This window comes from Pleurodeles waltl, chromosome 9, assembly GCF_031143425.1.
Source record: "Pleurodeles waltl isolate 20211129_DDA chromosome 9, aPleWal1.hap1.20221129, whole genome shotgun sequence".
Classification (NCBI taxonomy): Eukaryota; Metazoa; Chordata; class Amphibia; order Caudata; family Salamandridae; genus Pleurodeles; species Pleurodeles waltl.
The window spans coordinates 708,345,444-708,371,355 of record NC_090448.1 but is presented as its reverse complement, the minus strand read 5'-3'; positions in this window follow the sequence as shown (position 1 = coordinate 708,371,355).

Here is a 25,912-nt window from a genome sequence, read left to right as displayed (position 1 = left end):
GAAAAAGGTGTTCGTCTGATAGTCTACTTAGACAATATTGTCATCATGGCCCAGGAAAAGTCCCTGCTCCTGCTTCACCTGTCTTAAGCTATTCAACTGCTTCAAGATTTGGGATTCATCATCAACGAAGAAAAGTCCCAATTGAATCCGTCTCAAAACATAGAATTCCTGGGTTTCAGGATAGATTCGATCCTAGCTGAACTCCAACTTCCCTTGACCAAACCCTTGGCTACCAGGAAAGAATTGAGGAAAGCATTGTTTGTTCCTTCGATTTCCTTGAGGGTGCTTGCTCTTCTGGTAGGCCTCCTACCTTCATCAATACAGGCCATTTTCCCAGGTCCACTACACTATCAAGCTGTGCAGAGATTGAAGATTCTTTATCTCCGCAAGGGTCTCTCGTACTCTGAACTGGTTGTTTTGTCACAAGAGGCCAAAATGAAGTTGCAATGGTGGCTGACTTATATGGAAGCCTGGAACGGCAGAGCGATTTTCGCAGCAGTCCCAGAGATAGTCATAGAGGCGGATGCCAGCAGATGGGGCTGGGGGGCCAGGTGTTGTCCTTTGGAAACGGGGGGACAGTGGTCCCCGGAGGAACTTCACCTCCATATCAATTACCTAGAACTGTTGGCGGAGTCTTTTGCGGTAAAAAGTATTTCCCCGTCCAAAATGAAATATTGTATTCTCTTGAAGATGGACAACATCTCAGCTGTGAGCTGTCAACAAGCTCGTGGGACTCGATCCCGTATGTTGGTGGAGATTACGAAAAACATTTGGGACTTCTTCCTAGAACATCAGATCTCCGTAAAGGTGGAAAATATTCTGCGCAAGGTGAATGTTATGGTGGACTGGAACTTTGGATACCTTTGAGATCCCAGCGGTTAACAAATACACCCACAAGTGTTTCAGTTTCTGGATCATCTCTGGGGTCCATGTTCAATGGATGTGTTTGCATTGCGGCTGAATACCGATCTTCCACGTTTTTACAGTTGGAGACCAGATCTGATAGCGATATCGGATGCCTTCCTACAATGAATTATGCATTCCTCTCCTTTTCAATGATCCATAGAGTTCTATCCCAGGTCCGTCGACAGAGAGCGGACTTGATTCTTGTAACTCCAGCCTGCAGAGAACAGTCGTGGTTCCCAGTGGCCCTGGAGCTGTGCTGTGGCCCTCCGATACAGATCCTTCTCTCAGAGGATCTGTTGTTGGATCTGTTGGGGAATCCTCATCCTCTGGTGTTGGAGGAACAATTTTTCCTCATGGCATGGAGGATTTCGGGGGAGCTCAACAAACCCCAGAGTTTTCGGAGGACTCTTGATTCTTCCTCTCACAATCATTGGCACCTAGTACACATAAAAGATACGCCTCCGCTTGGAAGCGATGGCTGGATTGGTGCAGTGGATTGTTTGGGCTCATTTAGCACCCCAAGGTTTAGCCTACAGAACTATCAACAATTTTAGATCGGCCATTACAGCCAAACATTCCCCTATCAAAGGCAAGATGGTCGGGGAACACTGTAAGCTTCTGTAAGCTTCTTCGGGGCGTATGCATTGGCATGCCCTCCTCTCCCTAAATACTCATCTCTATGGGACTTGAATATAGCCTTAAAATTCCTTCAAGCATGGCCATCTAATGAGGATGTTTCAAGAAAGCAACTGTCAGCACATTTGACAACTTTGCTTTGTTTTATGAGTGTCTGATGTTAAAGCTCTGGATATTACAGGTACAGTTTTTACTCCAACCAGAGCTTCTTTTTGTATTTCCAAACGTACAAAGTCAAATTCCACATGCATTAGTTATCCGAGTTTCAGGGATAATGTTAAATTGTGTGTGATTCAATGCATAAAAGTTTACGAGGATGTTACTCATGAGTTTTGCAAAGACCATGTGGGTTAATTGTTCATTTCTCTTCAAAAACCATATGGTCCTGTCTCTTCAGCTACCTTAGCAAGATGGATCAGGTGGTTATTGCAAGAAGCTGGGGTAGATGTTTCAGTTTTTGGAGCTCATTCAGTAAGGGGAGCAATGGCGTCAAAGGCGTTTGAACCAGGCTCAAGGTTAGAAGATATCATGACAGTGGCTGATTGGTCAGCACAGTCCACTTTAAAAATGTTTTATCATAAGCATATTGTGGATGTTGCTTTTGGTATTGTCACTCACCTTTGAACTAGCATAATCTGAAGCCTCTGTTCCTGACATAGAATAACAAAATTTCTAGCATTCGCGTCAAGAATTTTCAAGTCTATGAAGGACACGGAGGCGAGGATTACCCCACCCGATTCTGGACACGTCATGTGCTAACATTATGATTGTATTATAATCGCTTGTTTCTTCCCACCCGTTAGATTGAATACAATTACTTTTATTGGTAGATGTTACAATCTTATGTTTCTTGTAGATGACAAAGCTACTTAAAAGAATCTCTGAACGATGATCAAAAGTAGCAGAGAAGAGGAGAAGTGGCCTTAGTTGCACCGGTTGTGCTGGTTCGTCTGATCCCTGGGAAGTGACATTGGAATGATTCAGTTCTTCCTTTCTGGTCAGTTGGACAGTTTCAAGTTTTTAGATATGTTTACAGTGGACTACGCTGAGCAAAGACAGAGGACAGACAGGGAAGAACTATATAGTAGGGAGTGGGCCCTGGTTGGTGGATCATATGGGGCCTTGGGTCTCCTGGGAAATGTAGTTCTGTTTTTTCATTGGCTGCTGTGTTTGTGAGTAAAGAAAGAGATAGCATAATCTTTGCCTCCGTGTCCTTAATAGAATTGAAAATTCTTGACGAAATGCTAGAAAATGTTTGATTGGATGGATATGTGCTTCACTGAAAAAGAGTGCTTGTACTGTACTTTTGTTGGAAGGCTTACGTTGATTCCAACAGGGCTGAGTCGGTTTTGACAAGCCATTGATTAGGGATATCAGCCTGATCATTTTATTATGAAAAGTTATGACAAAGGATTTAGGCTTGCCTTATGTATTCTGAAAATCATATGTTAAAGCCAATAGGCTTTTAAGGGTGAATTGTCATTACTCTGTTAAAGATGGTAGAGAGATATTTTGTTACAGGGATTCTTCACACATTAACTTGATAGGCAATGGTTTTGGTGTTGATTAACCACTGTGACAAATCCCCAGGATGGAGGAGTTGCATGCTCTTTGAGAATCCCCATTGTGCCATTTAAGAAAGGTTGTGTTTGGTTTTTCCAACTGTAAATTTGAAATTATTTGTAATATTATCACTGATTGGATTCTTGTGAAAATTTATATCAGATGCCATGGCTCTGTTCTCTTCATTATGAAATCTTATGACAAACGATGTAGCCTTCTAACACACAAACGCTGATGGGAGTAATGCTTGCAATAAGCCTAACCACAGGCAATTGCATGGGGTATTAGTCCAACCTATTGTTCTTTTTTGCACCGTGCCATCTCAGTTTGGACTCAGCTATCTGCAAATGAGTCTTTATCAAGCTCAAATATAGTACACTCTACAAACCTGCATAACATAACAATCGGAACAATCCAGGTTGAACCGCCAGCTCAGGTCCTCCCTGAACCCACACACAAGCAACCTAAGGCCCTCATTACAACCCTGGTGGTAAATCCCGCTTACCGCCCTGCAGAAGACTGCCAACACACCGCTGCGGCGGCGGAATACCGCTACAGCTATTACGACCCATAGCTCGGAATCCACCAAAATCCAGACACCAACACAAGTTTGCCACACCAAAGATCAGTGATAAACTGGCGATAACAAAACCTCCAGCGTCACGCCAACAGGAATACGCCCACAGTATCACGACACACGAATCCACGTGGAGGTCTTTCCACCGCGGAATTCCATTGGCGGTACATACCGCCACGCTCAAAATACACACACATTTACAAAACACAACCACATTGGACTATTCGAAATACACACACCTGATACACATACACACATCACTCCCACACACCCAATCCAATATAAAACACACACCCACATCACCCACAAACCCTTACGACCAGAATTGTGATGGAAGGCCAGAGAGAGACACCACCAGAAACAACACTAGCATCCACAGGCACACAACATCATCACTCACACAACATCCACAGCCTCAGACAACACACACAAACACATCCCCTCAAACATCACAACCAACACCACCTCACACATCACCCACACCACATCATGGCAGCTCAAAACACCCCAGGTTCTCTGAGGAGGAGCTCTGGGTCATGGGGGAGGAAATTGTCCTGGTAGAGTCACAGCTATTCGAATCACAGGTGCAGCACACCTCCATTGCTAGGAAGATGGAGCTATGGTGCAGAATCGTCGACAGGGTCAACGCACTGGGACAGCACCCCAGAACACGGGAAGAGGTGGAACGACCTACGGGGGAAGGTGCGTTCTGTGGTCTCAAGCCACCAGATTGCAGTACAGAGGACTGGCGGTGGACCCCCACCTCGTCCCCCACAACTAACAACATGGGAGGAGCAAGTCTTGGCAATACTGCATCCTCAGGGCCTCGCAGGAGTAGCAGGAGGAATGGACTCTGGTAAGGCAAATCTTAACTATAATATCCCCCACCCTACCTGCATGCCATCACATACCCCAACCCTCACCCTCACACCCATAACTCCAACACCTCACATATGTCCCACTATCACAACCCACACATCCCAACACCCAGCCCTGCATGCAACACCAAAGCATGTGCACCCATCACCAAAGTATGTCCACAACAGATACCCACACAGATCCCAAACCAAATATCACACAAGGACCTAGACAAGAATGCAAGCACTGGAGTACAGGGTCACTCACCCATTGCACACAATGGCACACACAGATGCAATAATCATGCCTTTACACCCCTGCAGGACCCATACCCAACGTCACCGGACAGGAGGTTCCAGACATGTCCAGTCCCCCCACAGAAGAGGCCCACAGTGATGACAGCATCTCTGCACAACTGGATCAAGATGACCAGCCCGGCCCATCTGGGACCTCGGGACAGTCGGTTCCCCTGACACTGTCACAAGCCACCACAGAGCCTCCCCCTCAGGAAACACCAGCACAGCACCCACCCAGCAGGACCATCCCTCTGTCCACAGGACACGTCAAGCAGCAGTGTGTCCACCACTACAGGGAACTCAGGCAAACCCACCACCCCAAGGAACATCAGGGACCTGGGGACAGTGGCAGTGGGCACACGGTTCAGGGGACAGAGGAACAGGAAAACAGGGGCATTGGGAGGACTGCTGTGAAACAGGGGGAGGACAGGCCCAGGGAACCCACTCTCCACGAGGCCCTCTTCAACATCATGGGAGCGTAACATCATTCCCAGGAGACGATGGCAACGGTACTGGCCAACTTTCAGGAGACCCAGCGGCTGCAGGAGGAACACTATCTGGGGATCAGGGAGGAACTCAAGTCCATCAACACCACCCTGGTCACCATTGTAGGGGTGCTGCAGGACCTTGTCAACACCAGGAGGGACACTGTGGCACAACAAGGGGCCCCTGACACTAGCCTGGATGATGAACAGCCCACCACCTCCGCCGGCGCTAGTGGACAGGAGGCACTGCCACAGGACCACAACACCAGCACTCCACCCCCTGCAGATGGAGAGCCACCCTGCAAACGGTTCCTGAGATCCAGGAACAAGACAGAGAACATTGCCAAGACCCCTGCCAGGAAATGAGACCCCTCTGAATGTCATCCTTCTGTCCCACTTTGTCACCCTGTCCATCCTTCAACTGCCCTTGCTCCACTTCCTATGCCCCTTTGGACAATGCACCTGTGAAACAAATAGACTGCACTCTGCCATGGACATTCCTCCACCATCACCCCTGACCATTTTACAACTCCCTTCACTTATTTGCACAAAAATAAACACACATCAATCACAAAACATTCTAGAGTCAGTCTGTGCTTTCACAAATGTGTAATTTCAATAACTATGGAATATAGAAATGTCAATTTAAATGTCAACATACCATTGTAACACAGCTCTAGTCCATGAAGAAATATAGCAGAGGTCACAAAGTGGGACCCACATCTGTTAAATGGATAGGCAAAGTGACAAGTCAGGGTCCATACACTGGGTGAAAATGACAGACTAAAGATAGATCAAACAATAGTTTGAGATGTGGGAGGCAGTGATATCTTCTTACCTGTGTCTCACTGGAAGTATTGCAGGATAACGTTTCTGTTGTCGATATCCTCTTCTTCTGCCTCCTCTTCTTCACTGTCCACAGGCTCCACAGCTGCCACAAAACCCCCAGCTGGACCATCCTCCTGTCGTCGCAAAGCCAGGTTGTGCAGCATACAGCAGGCCACGATGATCTGGCACACCTTCTTTTGTTAGTAATAGAGAGAACCACCTGTCATATGGAGGCACCGGAACCTGGCCTTCAGGAGGCTGAAGGTTCTTTCTATAATCCTCCTAGTTCGCCCATGTGCCTCATTGTAGCGTTCCTCTGCCTTTGTCCTGGGATTTCTCACTGGGGTCATTAGCCATGACAGGTTTGGGTAACCAGAGTCACCTGAAAATATTGAGGAACAACTGTTAGACACACACTAACCCGTAGGGACAACCCCAGACCCAGACAACTGTTCACAGGGTATAGGGTCCTTGTCCTCACCTATTAGCCACACACGGTGCCTGTGGAGTTGCCCCATTACATAAGGGATGCTGCTATTCCTCAGAATGTAAGCGTCATGCACTGAGCCAGGAAACTTGGCATTCACATGGGGGATGTACTGGTCGGCCAAAAACACCATCTGCACATTCATTGAATGGTAGCTCTTCCGGTTTCTGTACACCTGTTGACTCCTGCGGGGGGGGGTACCAAGGCCACATGTGTCCCATCAATGGCACCTATGATGTTGGGGATATGTCCCAGGGCATAGAAGTCACCTTTCACTGAAGGCAAATCCTCCACCTGAGAGAAAATGATGTAGCTGTGCATGTGTTTAAGCAGGGCAGACAACACTCTGGACAACACGTTAGAGAACATTGGCTGGGACATCCCTGATACAATGGCCACTGTTGTTTGAAAAGACCCACTTGCCAGGAAATGGAGTACTGACAGGACCTGCACTAGAGGGGGGATCCCTGTGGGATGGCGGATAGCTGACATCAGGTCTGGCTCCAACTGGGCACACAGTTCATGGATTGTTGCATGATGAAGTCTGTAGGTGACTATTACGTGTCTCTCTTCCATTGTCGACAGGTCCAACACCGGTCTGTACACCGGAGGATGCCGCCATCTCATCACCTGCCCCAGCGGACGTGCCCTATGGACGAGCACAGCGAGCAGAGAGTCAGCCAACACTGAGGTATTACAAAATGTCATTTGCACACACTTGTTAATCCACAATGTGCCTGTTACTGTGTACATGCAAGGCCTAGATAGGTGTGGCGCAGTTATTATTAATGCCATGTGGCACCCTGAAATGGCGGCTGCCTGACCTGTAAGGTGGGACAAGGAGATATGAGGTAACTGCGCTGGCGTTCAACACCGTTGCGGTAGGCGGTCGAAGAACGCTGCGCAATTCTGCATTTGTTAATCCTGCATTTGTTAACATTGGACCCTATGGGTCCCAGGAACCAATGACGATGTACGCCAGCGGTGACAGTGCCTTGCTCCCCTTGTGCATTCCACCCAAACAGCCATAAACACAGGCACTCAGCTGTATTTGCATTCATCTACATACTGATGGGTCTTCCTGGTTAGTAAGAGTGGAGGGGCTCTCACACTTCAAAGGCTAGTGGCCTGCCCTCACACAAAGGACTGATAACCCCCCCCCCCCCCCCCCCCCAGATCACCAGGCAGACAGTAGTGGGTTGAAAGTGGAACTGGTGCACTTCAATGCCACTCTTTGAAGTTTTCCTCCACTTCAAAGGCACATTTGGCGATATATAATCTGAGTATGTGACCCCCTAAAAATCAGACAGTTCTGGACCTACAGCTGGACTCTGTCACAGGAATTGCCTTGCTTTCCAAAGGACTCATCTGGACTACTTTTCTGGAAGGACTGCTCTGCTGCTTGTTGCCCTGCTGCCTTTGACTTTGATGGAAAGACTTTTCCTTCCCCCACAAGTGCTCTCCAAAGGCTTGGACCGAGCCTGCCTCCTGTTAAGGAGTCTCAGGGCCATCAAAGACTTAAGCTGAGAGGGAAAACCAAATGGCTTGAAACATTTGACTCAACGCCTGTAAAAATCGATGCAGCGACTGTCTTGCAGCAGAAAAGTTGCTGCATCGCCTACCAGATCGATGCAGCGCCTGTTTCATCATCACAGCGTGTTTGTCACAGGCTACTCGTCGTTTATGTCTTTGGCAACTGGAACTGCAGAGAGGTCTTGATTTTTGCAGGTTTTGCCTTGACCCAGGTAGGGGCTGCCCTTTCTGGTAGCCACAGTGCTGCCGACGGAGGAACGCCAAAAGCAGTCCATGCCCTCCAGAAGGAGTCCCAGAGGAAAAACCCCAAAGGGAAAAACCTCTAAGCAGGAACTCCCTGGAACAAAAAAAGAAGCAAAAATGTAAGTCTTTCCAACAGGAAAAATCATACTGAAAAAAACTGTAACTGGCGAGAAAAAATATAACTTGCAAAAAAAGTAGCAGGAGCGAAGATCACCAGCAAAGGAAGTGTTGCAGTGCAAGGATAACAAGAATCACTCACCTTATATACCCAAGAACAGGAAATGACCAACTGGAAGTAGAAAGTAACCATATTGGATTGGGAACCAAACATAGGAACATATAGAGAAAAGACACTATGTTGAAAAAGGTTCCTTTGGTAGGCAGGGAGAAAGAATGTATGACATGGCAGCTAGACAAGTGCATAGGTACTGGAGGAAAGGAAGAAAAAGAAAAGAAGGAAGGAAAAAAGATAGGCTCATGAGGTAAATGAGGGATGTGGGGGGAGGTGTCCAGGAAAATAGTGAGGGGGCGTCATGCCCACAACTTGCCGAGGCCCCATGCCCAATTTGGGGCCTTGAGAAAAATAGAGTATAGTAGGGGCGCGGCACGCCCGGCCGCCACAGATCGTGGGCGCGCCCTGAGATGAATGCTCAGCTCGTGCCGCTGTCTGCCGCGGCGCAACAGTAGCTCCCCCCCGCCGCCGGAGCCCCGGGTTTGTGCAGATATCGGCAAAAAAAACAACAGATCTAAAGTGGGGCGTGAACAGAAGAAGCCTGTTCCCAAGAACATTCACTAAGAGGATAGCCTTTCCAATGAATGAGGTATTGGAGATGGTTCTGGAATATGCGAGAGTCACATATTTCTTCCACTTCATATTCGGGTTCGTCATTCACCAACAAAGGGGAAGGACATGTGAATTGTCTAAGAAAGGGGTCAGGTCTATTGGGTTTCAGTTGGGAGACATGAAAAACTGGATTGATTTTCCATGTTCTAGTTAAATGGAGACGGAAAGATATAGAATTAGTTTTCTGAAGGATACAAAAAGGTCCATAATAATGAGGTTTAAACTTATTTGGAGAAAGACGTAGAGGCAAAAATGTGGAAGAAAGCCAGACTTTATCTTGGATTTGATAAGATGGAGCCTCACATCGGTTCTTATCTGACATACTTTTCATGTGTCTTTTAGTAAACAAAAGATTAGACCGAATAAGATGTTGAATTCTATGTAATCTTTGGGAAAAAGAGGTGATTGCAGGAAGTGTAGAAGAGGTCTTAGGAGTGGCAGGAAAAGATGTGGGATGAAATCCAAATGAGCAGAAAAAAGGAGTGACTTTAGAGGCACTATGTGCGATATTGTTGTAAGAAAACTCAGCAATGAGTAAGTATGTGCTCCAGTTGCTCTCAGTGGAATTACAAAAGCAGCGAAGATATTGCTCAAGTCCTTGATTCAGATGTTCCATCTGCCCATTGGTTTGAGGATGAAATCCAGAAGATAAGGCTACATCGATATTAAAGACCTTACAGAAGTGCTTCCAGAACTGTGATATGTATTGAGGACACCGATCTGACACAATACTTGAGGGAGGCCATGGATACAAAAGATTTCTTGGATGAAGATCTGTCTCAATTCTTGAGACGTAGGTAACTTCTTCAAGACAGTAAAATGAGCCATTTTTGTAAACGAATCTACTGTCACCATTATAACTCGGTTTCCTCCCGAGGGAGGTAAAGAACACATAAAATCGGTTAATATTGTATGCCAGGGGGCAGGTGGAACTGGTAATGGTTGAAGTAGTCATGCAGGGCTTGTATGAGGTATTTTTGCTTGGGTGCAAATGGGAGAAGATTCCACGTAACTTTCAGCATCTTGCTTCGGTGTAGGCCACCAAAAGAGCAGAGGAGCAATTCCTGCTTGGCTTTAATACCACGATGACCGGCTACAGGGGAGTTGTGACACATTTGAAGTGCTTTTTCTTGCACTTACTTAGAAGGTAGAAAAAAAGCGTCTTTATGATAGTAGTACCCTTTATTCTTGTGTACTTTTTGATGTAGTTCCTTTAGTTCTTGTTCCGAGAGAGTTGAGTACTCAGACTGTACTTCATCGAGGAATGACTGGACTTAACCAATTAATTTGTCTGGTTCAAGTAGAGATTGTGAAGGGATGTTAGAACTGTCAGGATAGCGTCGAGCTAAAGCATCTGCCAAAATATTTTGGGAACCTGGAATAAAGGTAATATAGAAATCGTATTGACTAAAGAAAAAGGCCCAATGGGCTTGACCACTGTTCCGACACTGAACATTTTGTAGGTATTGTATATTATGATGGTCTGTTCTTACTTCAAAGGGTTCTTTTGAATCCATGAGGAATTATCTCCACTATTGACAAGCTGTTTTTAGAGCTAAGAGTTCTCTTTCCAGTACCGAATAATTTTGCTCAAAATCAGAGAGCACATGAAACAGATAAAAGATCGGATGTTCTAATCCGTCGTTGTCCTGTTGTTGTAATAATGCTGCCCTGATAGCTCTTTCTGAAGCATCAGTAACAACTATGAATTGTTTGTTGGTGTCCGGATGCCTTATTATGGGTGCTTGGGTGAAGGCCTGTTTTAAGTTTTGGAAAGCATTCTCAGCCACGTCTGTCCAGATGAAACCGTTTTGCATACTCTCTTTTTTGAGAGTCTGTGTGATTTGACTAGTCTGTTTAGAAAAGACCGAAATAAATTGCCGGTAAAAGTTGGCCAGCCCTAAGAAACATTGAGTTTCTTTGATTGATGAGGGGGATGGCCAATCTAGAATGGCCTGAACCTTTTCTGGATCCATAGAGATACCAATCTGATTAATGTGATAGCCTAAATATTTCACCTCGGTCTTATCAAATTCACATTTCTCCAGTTTACAGTAGAGCTGATGTTACCTAAGTCTGTTTAAAACTTGCTTTATGTGTTCAGTGTGGAGTTCAGGCTGCCTGGAATATATAAGGATATCATCCAAAAAAATCACCACAGTGTGATTTAACAGGTCGGAGAATATCAAATCCATAAATCTTTGAAAAACTGTGGGAGCATTTGTTCAACCTAAAGGCATTACCCTATATTCGTAATGCCCAAAGGGTGTTCGAAAGGCAGTTTTCCACTCATCTCCTTCCTTAATTAGTAAGAGACGGTATGCTCCACGAAGGTCTAATTTTGTAAACATCTGTGCCCCCCACAGCTTCCAATATGTCTCTTATGAGAGGTAGTGGATATCGGTCTTTTATAGTGATTTTATTTAATCCACGAAAGTCTATACAGGGACGAAGATCCTTCGTCTTCTTAGGTACGAAGAAGAGGGGAGCCCCAGCAGGAGAAGAAGATGGTGTAATAAAACTACTCTGTAGATTTTCTTGTAGATAGACCCTGAGTATCTGTTTTTCAGGTTCCATTAGATAATACATTCTACCAAAGGGAACAACTGCTCCAGGTTTCAGCAGAATGGTACAATCGTAGTCTCTGTGTGTGGTTAGTACTGGTTTCAATGGTTTTTGGAACATGTTTATATAATCCAGATAATGACTAGGTACCCCTTAAATGCAGTTAATTGAATGTCCTAATTCCTGTTCTGGGGATAAGATCTTTCTTGGGGACCAATACGTTTCGGAAGCATAGCAATGGTCATGACAGAATTTAGAAGTCAGAGAAATGGTTCTTGTTTCCCAATTTATATTCGGATTGTGTCTCATAAAGCATGGTATTCCTAGCGTTATGGTATGATTGGGGGAGGAGATTAAATCAAAAGAGACATGTTCCTGATGCTTTCCAAAGTGTAGACCTAGAGTAGAAATGGTATTGATGACAGGACCGGATGATAATAGGGATCCATCTACAGTATGCACTTGTTCTGGAACGTCTTTTGGTAGTTGTGGAATTTATAGTTTCTTGGCCCAGGTCACATCCATATAAACGTCACTGGCTCCATAGTCTAATCATGCTAAAGTCCTTTCTTCAAGACCGTCAGGTAATTGCAGAGTAACAGGTAACAGAAACAGGACAGTGGCATCTTCCTTGGAAGAACTGATGGAAGGTATCGCAGAAGATCCCGTCCCCTCCCTTCTCACAGAGGACAGGAATTGGCGTTTCCCGAGATCTTCACAGGATGAACTGGACAAGTGTGGAGCAAGTGGCCGGCAGCACCACAATATAGACATAATCCTCTTCTCCGTCTATCTTCGTGTTCGCTAGTAGAAAGAGGGCCACAAGCAGTGTCTATTTGCATAGGTTCCCCTTCTGTTGTCTCCTTCAATGCAGGTCGAGGTACTTCAGAACGATGGGCGATCATACGTGGGTTGCCTGAATGAGTAGGTCCACGATTCTTTCTCTTTTCTAGACAACGTTCTTGTAGACGATATTCTATGGAAAATGCTAAATCCATCAGGGCTCGTAAATCGCCTACTCTGGCAGAATGTACTAATTAATCTTTTATGTCATCTCCTAGACCTCTGCGAAAAAGAGTCACCAGAGTACGTTCTACCCATGTCATCTCGGCTGCCAATTGTCTGAAGCATGTTATATATTGGAGAACATCTTGGGTACCTTGCTGAATGTTACATAACGCTTCTTCTGCTGATGCTTCCAATTCTGGGCATTCAAACATTTGTTTAAATGCTGTCACAAAAGCTGAATAGTCCGACAGCGCAGGATCGTTGGAGGCTACTAACGGAGTCGCCCAGGCCAAGGCAGGACCAGACAAGGCACTGATGAGATAACCCACCTTTGTTGTATCTTGCACAAATTGTGTTGGTCGAAAGGCAAAATAGATAGAGCATCAAGAAATTCTCGTAGCTTGTTTGGGTCTCCTGAGAAACGAGGCGTAGTAGCAGAGACAGTGGGAACATCTGTGGTTCGGGATGCCAGGGCTTGTCGTAAAGCTGCATTTTCATTTCTTAATTGTTGCAGTTCCTGGGCTTGTTGTTGAATAGTTAAGAGTAGCGCCTGGTTTGGTTCTGCAGCAGCCATTGTGGTATTCTCCATTCTGCTTGACGAAGTCTGGTTCGTTTGGCGCTGCAATCTGTCACAGGCTACTCGTCGTTTATGTGTTTGGCCACTGGAACTTCAGAGAGGTCTTGATTTTTGCAGGCTCTGCCTTGACCCAGGTAGGGGTGGCCCTTTCTGGTAGCCACGGTGCTGCAGATGGAGGAACTCCAAAAGCAGTATGTGCCCTCTCCCTGGAACAAAAAAAGAAGCAAAATGGTAAATCTTTCCAACATGAAAAATAATATTGAAAAAAGCTGGATGAACAAGCGAGAAAAAATATAACTGGCAAAAAAAGTAGCAGGAACGAAGATCACCACCAAAGGAAGTGTTGCAGTGCAAGGAGAACAAGAATCACTCACCTTATATACCCAAGAACAGGAAATGACCAACACGAAGTAGAAAGTCATCATATTAGGTTGGTTACAAAACATAGGAACATATAGCGAAAAGACACCATGTTGAAAAAGGTTCCTAAGGCATGCAGGGAGAAAGAAGGCATGCTGGGAAGAAGAAAGAACATAGCAGCTAGAAAAGTGCATAAATACAGGAGGAAAGGAAGAAAAAGAAAAGAAGGAAGAAAAAAGGATAGACTCATGAGGTAAGTGGTGTGGGGGGTGGTGTCCTGGAAAATAGGGAGGGTGCGCTGTGCCCACAACTTGCCCCATGCCCAATTTGGTGCCTCAAGAAAAATAGAGTATAGCAGGGGTGCAGCACGCCCGGCCGCCAAGGCATCGCGGCCGCACCCCGAGCTGAATGCTCAGCTCATGCCACGGTCCGCTGCGGCACAACAATGTTTTGGATTTCCTACTCATTGTCCCTGGGCATCAAAATATCCCTACACTGCAGTGAGGAACCAAGACTGCACGCCTGTAAATAGACGCATCATCTTGCTGCGTGGAAAGAATCAACGAACCTCCTCTGCCGTGCCGGAAAAAAAACCAAGGCATTGCTTTATTTTCCAACACAACTCCTCCTCCGTGGCCCCTCTACATCGTTATTTTTTACATATCCCAGGTACTATGTTAAAAGGATGCAACCACAGAATTTTATGGCTTAAGACTCATCTAAACTTTTCAAAAGTGATATCTTGACTTGTGCATGTTGGATTTTTGTCCTATTGGTCTTACTTTATTCAGATACATTTTATCTATTTTTCTAAACTGATGTGGAGTAATATTTATGGTGTTTGCACTGTGTTACTTTATAAGTTATTGCACAACTACTTTATACATTGCCTTCTAAGTTAAGCCTGCCTGCTCTGTACCAAGCTACCGGAGGATGAGCACAGGATAATTTAGGTTGTGTTGTGTCTCACCCTGACTAGGATTGTGGTCCCTACTTAGACAGTCTGCATACCTCTGCCTACTAGAGACCTGATTTCTAACATGACGCTTATGTGCAATACAAAAGGCCTTTGTTAGGGTGACTTATCAAATATAAATGTTATCGGCCTCTTTGGTATTTTTGGAAACGTTACGTCAATTGCAACAGCTCCAATATAGTGCGCTCTTCAAATCTGGATTAACATCACCATAGGTGCATTCCACCTCGAACTTCCAGCCTAGGTCCTCCCTGAACCAAAACACATGCAACCTAAGACTTGTTTCACCCTGATTGGGCCTCTTCAGTCAGGTGTAGTTTGGCTCCAGTAGCATAGTGAGCAAGGGACCCATGTCTGCCCATACTCTTGGTCACGTAGAGCTGTACATCAAACACACAAAAGGTGATGGGAGGAATGCTTGCAATAAGTCCACTAACTGGCAATTGTTCAGGGTAGTATTCCAGCCCATCTTTATTTTGCCCACCATGCCATCTTAGTTTGGACCCAGGTGTACTCAAACCAGTCTTGCCTTGTGACACAGCTTATGTGCAATATGGAAGGCCTTCGTTGGGGTGACTTAGCAATGATACAAGTTATAGACCTCTTTGGTATTTTTGGAAACGTTACATCAATTGCCACAGCTCTGATGTGTTTATTATGAACATTGCTAGAAATTGGGTTACTGGTTGACTGCGGCATGTACTCTGGTCAAGCAGCAACCACAATCGTAGTCAAGGTAAAGCACACTAAAAATTAACATGTGCACACCCCCAGCTTGGCACAGAGCAGTCAGCCTTAACTTATAGGCAATGTGTAAAGTATTTGTTCAGCACTACACACAGTAAAACAGTGGAAACAGATCCCACAACAAGTAGGAAAATAGACCTGAATATAACAAATGCAACAAGACTAAAACAACAAAAATTCAATCAGTAGAACTGGAGTTATGAATTTTTAAAGAATAAACTGTAAAATAGCACCAAAAAGCGCCAACCACGGCTATCTGTTAGCGCTGGACTGGTTCTAGGTCAAAAGTTAAGGCCACCCGCGATGTAGCGTGGGTCAGATACAGTGTCCGATTAGTCCGGCTGAAGGTTTACCTTCTAAAGGTTTGTGCCAGGAGTCCTGTTTGCTCTGGAAAGAGTTGCGAGGAGCAAGAAGACCATCACGGATGGTGGTTGGTGTGGCACGAAGAGGAGGCTGGGCTTTGCGGACAGGTGGGATGGAGCTTCACATTGTCATTCCCCTATGAGCTCTCTCTGCTGCTGTGTGAAGAGATGGGCTGGTAGTGGGTCATGGTGATTTTCAGAGCAACCAGTATGATTTCAGTGTGAACAGGCCCGTTTGTGGACGTGAAGAGCCCAAACGTTTCATTTCAAGATTTCAAGAGCTACACCGGGGGTCTAGGACCTGAGAGGCACCACTTTGGGGATCAGGAACTTGCTGAAGTTGGGTCCAGGACCAGTTGGGGAACCTTTTATGTTCCTGAGTATCAGATCAGGAGGGCAGCAGACTAGCCCTTTGAGGCACTCTTGAGTCCTCGGTTTCAAATGAAGTTGCAGGTCCAGGTCTTCTTACCCTGGCAAGAACGCAGAAGGTTAACACAGCAGGGCAGAAGTGCCTTTAAAGCACCAGTCCAGCAGAGTAGCAGGCCTCATAGCAGCACAGCAGTCTTTCCTGGCAGAGTATTCACTGTTCCAGAGGGTACTGAAGTGGTGGTGTCTGATGTCCTCCTATAATATACTGATGCGCCTTTGAAGTGAAGAGAAGCTTCTAGAAGCATCCCTTGCTTCAGACGTACTACAGGGGGTATGTATCTGTTTGTGTGGAGACAAAATACAGCATATTCAGGTGTAAGTGGGACTGTGCCCAGCTGCTTTCCCCCCATCCGGTCAGTGATGGCCCAGTCGAGGCACACGGCTGTCTACTTTTCGGTGACTTATATGTATTAAAAAGGAATGTTTGGGTCTGGTAAGAGGTTTATTTTGGAAGTCGACACAGCAGGTGTGTTATGCCATTAATTTTGTTTGACCACTGACTTTGTGTTTCACCACTGTGCATATTAGTTGCTCAATGTTCATCAGTAGCACATTTTGGGGGTCATTACAACATCGGCGGTAAAAGCCGCTTACCGCCGTGCAGAAGACCGCCTATACACCGCCGCGGCCGCGGAATTCCGCCACAGCTATTATGACACACATCTCGGAATCTGCCAAAATTCAGACACCCACACAACTCCGCCACAACAAAGGTCAGTGTAAAACTGGCGAAAACAAAACCTCCACCTCCACGCCAACAGAAACACGCCCATGCTATTACGACCCACGAATCCACGCAGCGGTCTTTCAACCGCGGTATTCCATTGGCGGTATACACCGCCGCGCTCAAAATACACACACATCTCCAAAACACCGCCACATTGGACAATTGCAAATACACACACCTGATACACATACACACACCACTCCCACATACCCAACACAACATAAAACACACACTTACATCACCCACAAACCCCTACGACCACAAGTCACGACCGAAGGCCAGAGAGACAGAGAGCACAGCAACTGAGAACCCCACCACACAGAGGCACACAACACCATCAACCATACAACATTACATGCACAATACACCACTCACCACTACACATCACCACACATATCAACACTGACACCACCCCACACATCACCCACACCACTCCATGTCACGCCAAAGACACCCCCGGTTTTCCGAGGAGGAGCTCCGGGTCATGGTGGAGGAAATCCTACGGGTAGAGCCACAGCTATTTGGCTCGCAGGTGCAGCACACATCCATAGCCAGGAAGATGGAGCTATGGCGCAGAATAGTCGACAGGGTAAACGCAGTGGGACAGCATCCAAGAAATAGGGAGGACATCAGGAAGAGGTGGAACGACCTACGGGGGAAGGTGCGTCCAGTGGTATCCAGGCACAACATTGCGGTTCAGCGGACTGGCGGCGGACCCCCACCTCCTCCCCCACAACTAATAACATGGGAGGGGCAAGTTTTGACCATCATGCATCCAGAGGGCCTCGGAGGAGTCGGTGGAGGAATGGACACTGGTAAGTCAAATCTTAACTATCATATCCCCCACCCTACCTGCATGCCATCACACACCCCCACCCTCACCCCCTCCCCTATCACTACAACTCCTCACTAATGTACTCATAACACAAACCACCCATCCCAACACCAAGCCCTGCATGACACAACTAAGCATGGTCACCCAGCACTAAAGCATGCTCACTGCACATACCCATAACACCCCCCAACCATCATCAAACTAACCCACACACAGGAATGCCTGCACTGGGGTACACACACACCCACCCATTGCACACCATTACACACACACATGCAATAATCATGATCTTATGTCCCTGCAGGACCACTAAGGAACGTCACCACACCGGAGGGTCCAGACAACTCCACTCCACCCACAGAAGAGGCCCACAGTGACGATAGCAGCTCTGCCCTACTGGATCCTGATGACCAGCCCGGACCATCGTGGGCCTTGGGACAGTCGGTTCCCCTTGCACAGGCACAGCCCAACACTGACCTTCCACCCTCTGGAAACACCAGCACAGCACCCACCTAGCGGGCCCATACCGCCGTATTCAGGACACGTCAATCAGCGGTGTGTCCACCACTACAGGGAACCCAGGATAACCCACCACCCCAAGAAAATCAGGGACCTGGGGGCAGTGGTAGTAGGCACACGGTCCAGGGGACGGAGGCACAGGAACACAGGGGAACTGGGAGGGCTGTTGTGCGACAGGGGGCGGACAGGCCAAGGGAACCCACTCTCCACGAGGCCCTATCCTCCTTCATGGGAGCATACCACCACTCCCAGGAGACGATGGCGACGGTCCTGGCCAAGTTTCAGGAGACCCAGCGCCTGCAGGAGGAGCAGTATTTGGGGTTCAGGGAGAAACTCAGGACCATCAGCTCCGCCCTGGGCACCATCGTAGGGGTGCTGAAGGACATACAGCATACCATGAGGGACACCGTGGCACTCCAAGGGGCCCCTGACACTAGCATGGACGATGAACTGCCCACCATCTCCGCTGGCGCTAGTGGACAGGACGCCCCGCCACAGGACCACCACACCAGCACCCCACCCCCTGCAGACGGACAACCACCCCGCAAGCGGTCCCTGAGATCCAGGAACAGGACAGAGCAAGATGGCAAGACCCCCGCCAGGAAATGAGACCAACCTGATTGTCATCCCACTGTCCCACTTTGTTACCCTGTCCATACTTAAACTGCCCCAGCTCCACTTCCTATGCCCATATGGGCAGTGCACCTGTGTGACCAATGGACTGGACTCTGCCATGGACATTCCTTCACCGTCCCCAGTCACCATATTACAACCCCCCTCCATTTTTGAGCACTTCAATAAACACCCTTGAAACACACAAAAATTCTGGAGTCAGTTTGTGATTTTGAAAATATGTATTATCAATGACCGTGTCATAATGCGTTTCCAATTGTAAAGCCAACATACCAATGTCACACATCACAAGTCCTTGAAGGATGCAAGCAGATGACACACGTTGGTAACCACACCTGTGAAACCGTAATAGAAAGGTACAACTCAGTGACCAAATACTGCTATTAAATGACGTGTGAAAGTTAATGTAATGGTTAAAATGAATATGTTCTCACCTGTGTGTCACTGGAAATATTGCTGTATGACTGACTCCCTGTTGTCGATGTCTTCTTCCTCAGCTTCCTCCTCATCACTGTCCACAGGCTCCACAGGCTCCACAGCTGCCACAACACCGCCATCTGGACCATCCTCCTGCAGAAAAGGCACCTGGCGTCGCAAAGCAAGATTGTGAAGCATCGAGCAGGCGATGATGATCTGACACACCTTCTTCGGTGAGTAGAATAGGGAACCACCTGTCATATGGAGGCACCTGAACCTGGCCTTCAGGAGGCCGAAGGTGCGTTCGATCACCCTCCTAGTCCGCCCATGGGCCTCATTGTAGTGTTCCTCTGCCCTGGTCCTGGGATTCCTCACTGGGGTCAGTAGCCAGGACAGGTTGGGGTAACCAGAGTCCCCTAATAGCCACACCCGGTGCCTATGGAGTTGACCCATCATATAAGGGATGCTGCTATTCCGCAGGATGTAGGCATCATGCACTGAGCCAGGGAACATAGCATTTACCTGCGAGATGTACTGGTCTGCCAAACATACCATCTGTACATTCATAGAATGATAACTCTTCCGGTTCCTGTACACCTGTTCACTCCTGTGGGGGGGGGACCAGAGCTACATGGTTCCCATCAATGGCACCTATGATGTTAGGGATATGTCCAAGGGCATAGAAGTCACCTTTCACTGTAGCCAAATCCTCCACCTCAGGGAAAACAATGTATCTCCTTACGTGCTTCAGCAGGGCAGCCAACACTCTGTACAACACGTTGGAAAACATAGGCTGGGACATCCCTGATGCCATGGCCACTGTTGTCTGAAAAGACTCACTAGCAAGGAAATGGAGCACTGACAGCACCTGCACGTCAGGGGGGATTCCAGTGGGATGGCGGATTGGTGACATCAGGTCTGGCTCCAACTGGGTACATAGTTCCTGGATAGTGGCACGGTCAAACCTGTAGGTGACGATTAAATGTCGCTCCTCCATTGTCAACAGGTCCACCAGCGGTCGGTACACCGGAGGATTCCGCCATCTTCTCAAATGTCCCAGCTGACGGTGCCTAGGAAGGACAACAGCGACCACAGAGTCAACAAATTCTCAGGTATGTACCCACAGATACACAGAACAGGGCACAAAACACTTCATGTATGTGTGTTGAGTGTAGGCCTAGCTATGTGTGACGCAGTAGTAAATGAAGCCATGTGGGCCCCTGAAATGGCGGCTGCCTGACTTCTAAGCTGGGACAATGGGAATGTGAGGTAACTGCGCTGGTGTTGTACACCGTCGCGGTAGGCGGTCGTAGACCGCGGCGCAATGCTGCATTGGTTAACATTGGACCCTATGGGTCCCAGTAGCCAATGACGAAGTGCAGCGGCGGTGATGATACGCACCGCCGCAGACGTCACCGCCGCGGACGTGACCGCCATTTTCTATCTGTTCAATCACTCAATACCTGATCTTCGACAGGAGAGGACCTACACTGCAAGTGCTGCTGTGACCTCGGTCTGGAAGAGACAATGGCTGCTGCGTCTGGGGAAAGGACCCCTGCCTTCACTGCTCAGGAGTTGGAGAAGCTAGTAGACGGGGTCCTCCCCCAGTACACGCTACTCTATGGTCCTCCAGACCAACAGGTAAGTACACAGGGAGCACGTTGTATGGGCGATGCCTGGGTGGAGAGGGCTGGTTGTAAGAGGGAAGGTGGCAGAGTTCAGGGAACATGAAGGACTGTGAATGCATGTGCCACATGGCAAGGGTAGGGATGGGGGCCACTCACATGGGCGGTGCAGTTGGTAATGACTTCTCTTCTTCCCTTGTGCATGTCATGTAGGTCAGCGCCCACCAGAAGAAGGACATTTGGCGTGCCATCGCCAAGGACGTCCGGACCCTGGGGGTCCACCAGAGACGGGGCACCCACTGCTGGAAAAGATGGGAGGACATTCGCCGCTGGAGCAAGAAGACAGCGGCGGCTCAGCTGGGGATGGCCCGTCACCCCATGACCCCCCTGATGTTCCGGATCCTGGCGGTGGCCTACCCGGAGTTGGATGGGCGCTTGAGGGCATCACAGCAGACACAAGGGGGTGAGTACACTATCATTCTGGGGATTTGGCACACAGTTGAGGGGTCTGGGTGAGGGAGGCTGGCTGTGGGTGTACCTAGGCCAGGCAGAAATACATAGACTAGGCCCCTCCGTAATGCAGGGCATGTGGCACTCCACCCCACCTCAGTAGTGGGCCAAGTACAGGTATAGGTGCCCCTGTGGCATCCATGTGTGCAGATGTCCACCATAGCCATGTAGGCCATATCCCAGCAACTGCATCAGTAGAGGCCAAGAGCACGGCGTAGTGCAGGGGGCTGCTGTGTCTGTATTGTCCGCCAACGATAGCGGTAAGCCATGCACTCAACCTGTCTTTCTTCTGTCATCCCCTCCCCCTTTTTCTGCTCTCCCTGTTCTTTTGTGCATCAGCATCATCAGGCAGAGGTACAGTGGCACCGGGGCACGAGGGAGCTGCATCCCACATGGCCATGGAGGGCCACACCACGGACTCAGAATGCACCAGTGGGACGGAGGGCGAGGGGAGCTACACGTCGGTCACCGGATCACCAACCAGCGACACGGACTCGTCCGCCGATGGGAGCTCCCTTGTGGTGGCGGCACCATCTGTGCCCCCCACTTCTACAGGTACAGCCGCCACCTCCCCTACCAGCACCGCCCTCCCAGCAGCCCCTCAGCATTCGCCCCGTGCCCGCTCACCCAGGAGGGTGGGCATCACCTTCGCCCCAGGCACCTCAGCCCCTGCCCCTGTCACCCCTGCTGCCCTCATTGAGGAGGCCATTGACCTCCTCAGGTCACTCACTGTTGGGCAGTCTACCATTGTGAATGCCATCCAGGGTGTAGAAAGGCAGTTGCAACACACTAATGCATTCCTGGAGGGCATTCATTCTGGTCAGGCTGCCCATCATCGAACCCTGCAATCTCTGGCCTCAGCACTGATGGCAGCCATTGTCCTAGCCTCCCCCTTCCAACTTCCTCCACCCAGACCCAATCCCCTGTACCCCAGCCTGTCCCAAGCACCCCATCAGACAAGCATGCATACACCTCAACACCCAAAAGTAGCTCAGGCAAACATAGGCACCACACAACCCACAGGCACTCACACAAGCATCACCCACATGCAGACACAACAACATCCACTGCCTCCACTGTGTCCCCCTCCTCGTGGTCTCCCTCCTCCCTCCCAGTATCTTCTACACTCTCACCTGCATGCACTACATCTACAGGCACTAGGACTCGCACCAGAACACCCAGCACCACACCCCGCTCACCTGCACTCACCACCCCCACTCCCATTTACACGTCCCCTGTGTCCTCTCCCAGTGTGTCTGTGACGCCCCCTCCCAAAGTACACAAACGTGGTCACCCACACACCCAACATCCATCCACCGCACTACAGCCTCCAGTACCTGCACCTTTACCCAAAACACCTAAAGTGACACCTCCTACAACCACCTCCTCTTCCTCCACTCCCAGACCCCCTCCAGCTACCCATCCCAGTGTTTGTCAAAAACTCTCCCTCAGCAACGTTGACCTCTTTGCCCCCACCCCCACCCCTCCAAGTCATCAGTCCCGTCGTAGCGCCTCAGCCAAAAAGACTCCAGTACCAGTGGTGCGTGTTACAGGTGTGTGGAGTGCACCGGCCACCAGGGCAGGCAGTGTGACACGGAGCCAAGGCACTGCCAGTCCACCCCCTGTAAAGCATCTCAAGTTGGAAAGTGGCCGACGGGACCGGGTGAAGACTCCTGGAGGAAAAACTACTCACAAGGGTCCCAGGGGGATTGCAGAGTCAGCTGTGACTCCTCCAAAGGTCGGGAAGGGCCAGAAGAAGTCTGCACAGCCTGGTGTGAGCAGCACGGCTGAGAAGGGCGGCATCCTTCCTGGCGGGGCAGGACGCCACCGCCAGCACCGTCGTCACTGGTCAGGAGACCACCGCCACCACCGGAGTCATTGCCCAGGAGGGCCCAAGTATCGTCACTGGTCCGGAGGCCACTGCCGGAGTCATTGCCCAGGAGGGCCCAAGTATCGTCACTGGTCACGAGACCACCGCCGGAGTCAGTGCCCAGGAGGGCCCAAGTATCATCACTGGTCAGGAGACCACCGCCACCGCCGGAGTCATTGCCCAGGAGGGCCCAAGTATCGTCGCTGGTCAGGAGACCACTGCCGGAGTCAGTGCCCAGGAGGGCCCAAGTATCGTCACTGGTCAGGAGACCACCGCCGGAGTCAGTGCCCAGGAGGGCCCAAGTATCGTCACTGGTCAGGAGACCACCGCCGGAGTCATTGCCCAGTAGGACCCAGGTATCGTCACTGGTCAGGAGACCACCGCAGGAGTCAGTGCCCAGGAGGGCCCAAGTATCGTCACTGGTCAGGAGACCACCGCCACCGCCGGAGTCAGTGCCCAGGAGCGCCCAAGTATCGTCACTGGTCAGGAGGCCACCGCCGGAGTCATTGCCCAGGAGGGCCCAAGTATCGTCACTGGTCAGGAGACCACCGCCACCGCCGGAGTCAGTGCCCAGGAGGGCCCAAGTATCGTCACTGGTCAGGAGACCACCGCTGCAATCAGTGCCCAGGAGGGCCCCGGCTCCCACAGCCCCGCTGGGCAATGAGGGACCGTCATGCCACACACCAATGCACAGCCCAGAGACCGCCATTGCAAAGCACCGCTGAACAGGGCAGAGCACCGCTGAACAGCCCAGAGACCGCCATGGCAAAGCACCGCTGAACAGGGCAGAGCACCGCTGAACAGCCCAGAGACCGCCATGGCAAAGCACCGCTGAACAGGGCAGAGCACTGCTGAACAGCCCAGAGACCGCCATGGCAAAGCACCGCTGAACAGGGCAGAGCACCGCTGAACAGCCCAGAGACTGCCATGGCAAAGCACCGCTGAACAGGGCAGAGCACCGCTGGAGAGCCCAGAGACCGCCATGGCAAAGCACTGCTGAACAGGGCAACGACCGCTGAACAGCCCAGAGACTGCCATGGCAAAGCACCGCTGAACAGGGCAGAGCACCGCTGGAGAGCCCAGAGACCGCCATGGCAAAGCACTGCGGAACAGGGCAACGACCGCCATGGCAAGCACCGCTAGCCCATGAGCGGCAGGGGCAGTGACGGAACTGGGACTGTCACGGGGAGAGTGATGCACTCTGGGCACCAGTCCCGCTCCAGAACCAGTGGAGAAAGGCATCCACTCAGTCTGTCCTGCACAGGATGAAGCACTCTGGGCACCAGTCCCCCTCCAGAACCAGTGGAGAAAGGCATCCACTCAGTCTGTCCTGCACATGTGTCAAATCCCACACTTTCTCTGTCACAGTTCCCTGTAACTCGGCAGGTAAGTCAATCACTGTAAGCATCGGGAATAATGTAATCAAATGGTAATCTTCATTTGTAGTTTCTGTCTCTAATTCTGCGAACTGACCATCATCTCCTTCATCATCACTGTTTGTCTGCACCTTGATTCCATCATTGGACATTGTAATCGAACATTTCGTCTTGCACAGTAAGTCTCTCCCCAGTAGGGATACTGGACTTGAATCTCAGACTACAAACTTATGCAGTCCCTGGAAGTTGCCAATCTCAACTTGCACTGGATCTGTAATTGGATTTGTCAAGTACTGGTTTGCTACTCCGACCACTCTTCTGGTACGCCCCGAAAGTGACAATTTTGGAACTTCTGCACTCCTGACCGTGGAGCGTGCAGCTCCGGTGTCAACCAAGAATGAAACCTTGTGACCCATTACCTTTCCCTCTACATAGGGTCCCCTCCGATCTACCTCTAGGGACGCTGCAAGCCTGCACTCTTCACTGTCTGAACTGTCATCCAACCATTCCTCATTCATTCCATCTTCACCACGCAATGGGAATTGCTGTACTGTATTATTTTGACTCATCACCTGATCTGTGACCTGCTGAGGAAGCATCACCTGTTGCTGTCCCATTGGAGCCATTGGTAGTTGCATTTGCTGTCTAGGTACCATGGGAACCTGCTGTTGTACCTGCTGCATTTGTGCTGGTTGAGCATTTGCATTTGCATTTGCTGCATGGGTTGTAACCCTTGCATCTGGACCATGTTATTTTGAAAGTCCGGGTTTTGATTTTTCAATCTTGGACCTCTCATATTTGGCAATGTACCGACATTAGTACTTTGTTGAACGACACCATCCTGCACCACATTTGGGCATTCCCGCTTCCAATGCCCCACGCCCCCGCACGCGTGACATGGTGACATCCTTTTCACCCCTTATGTGTCATTTTGAACCACAACAGTATTTAAATCTAGACCGCGATTCACAAAACCTCGACCTCTTGGTTGTTCCTGAAACACACCATTCCCTTACGGTTGTTGCTGTATCATCTGTTGAACTCCATTTCCCTGCATTCCTGCCTGTGCAGCCCTTATCTGCATCACCATCACTTTCTCCTTCAACTTTTTCTGCTTCAG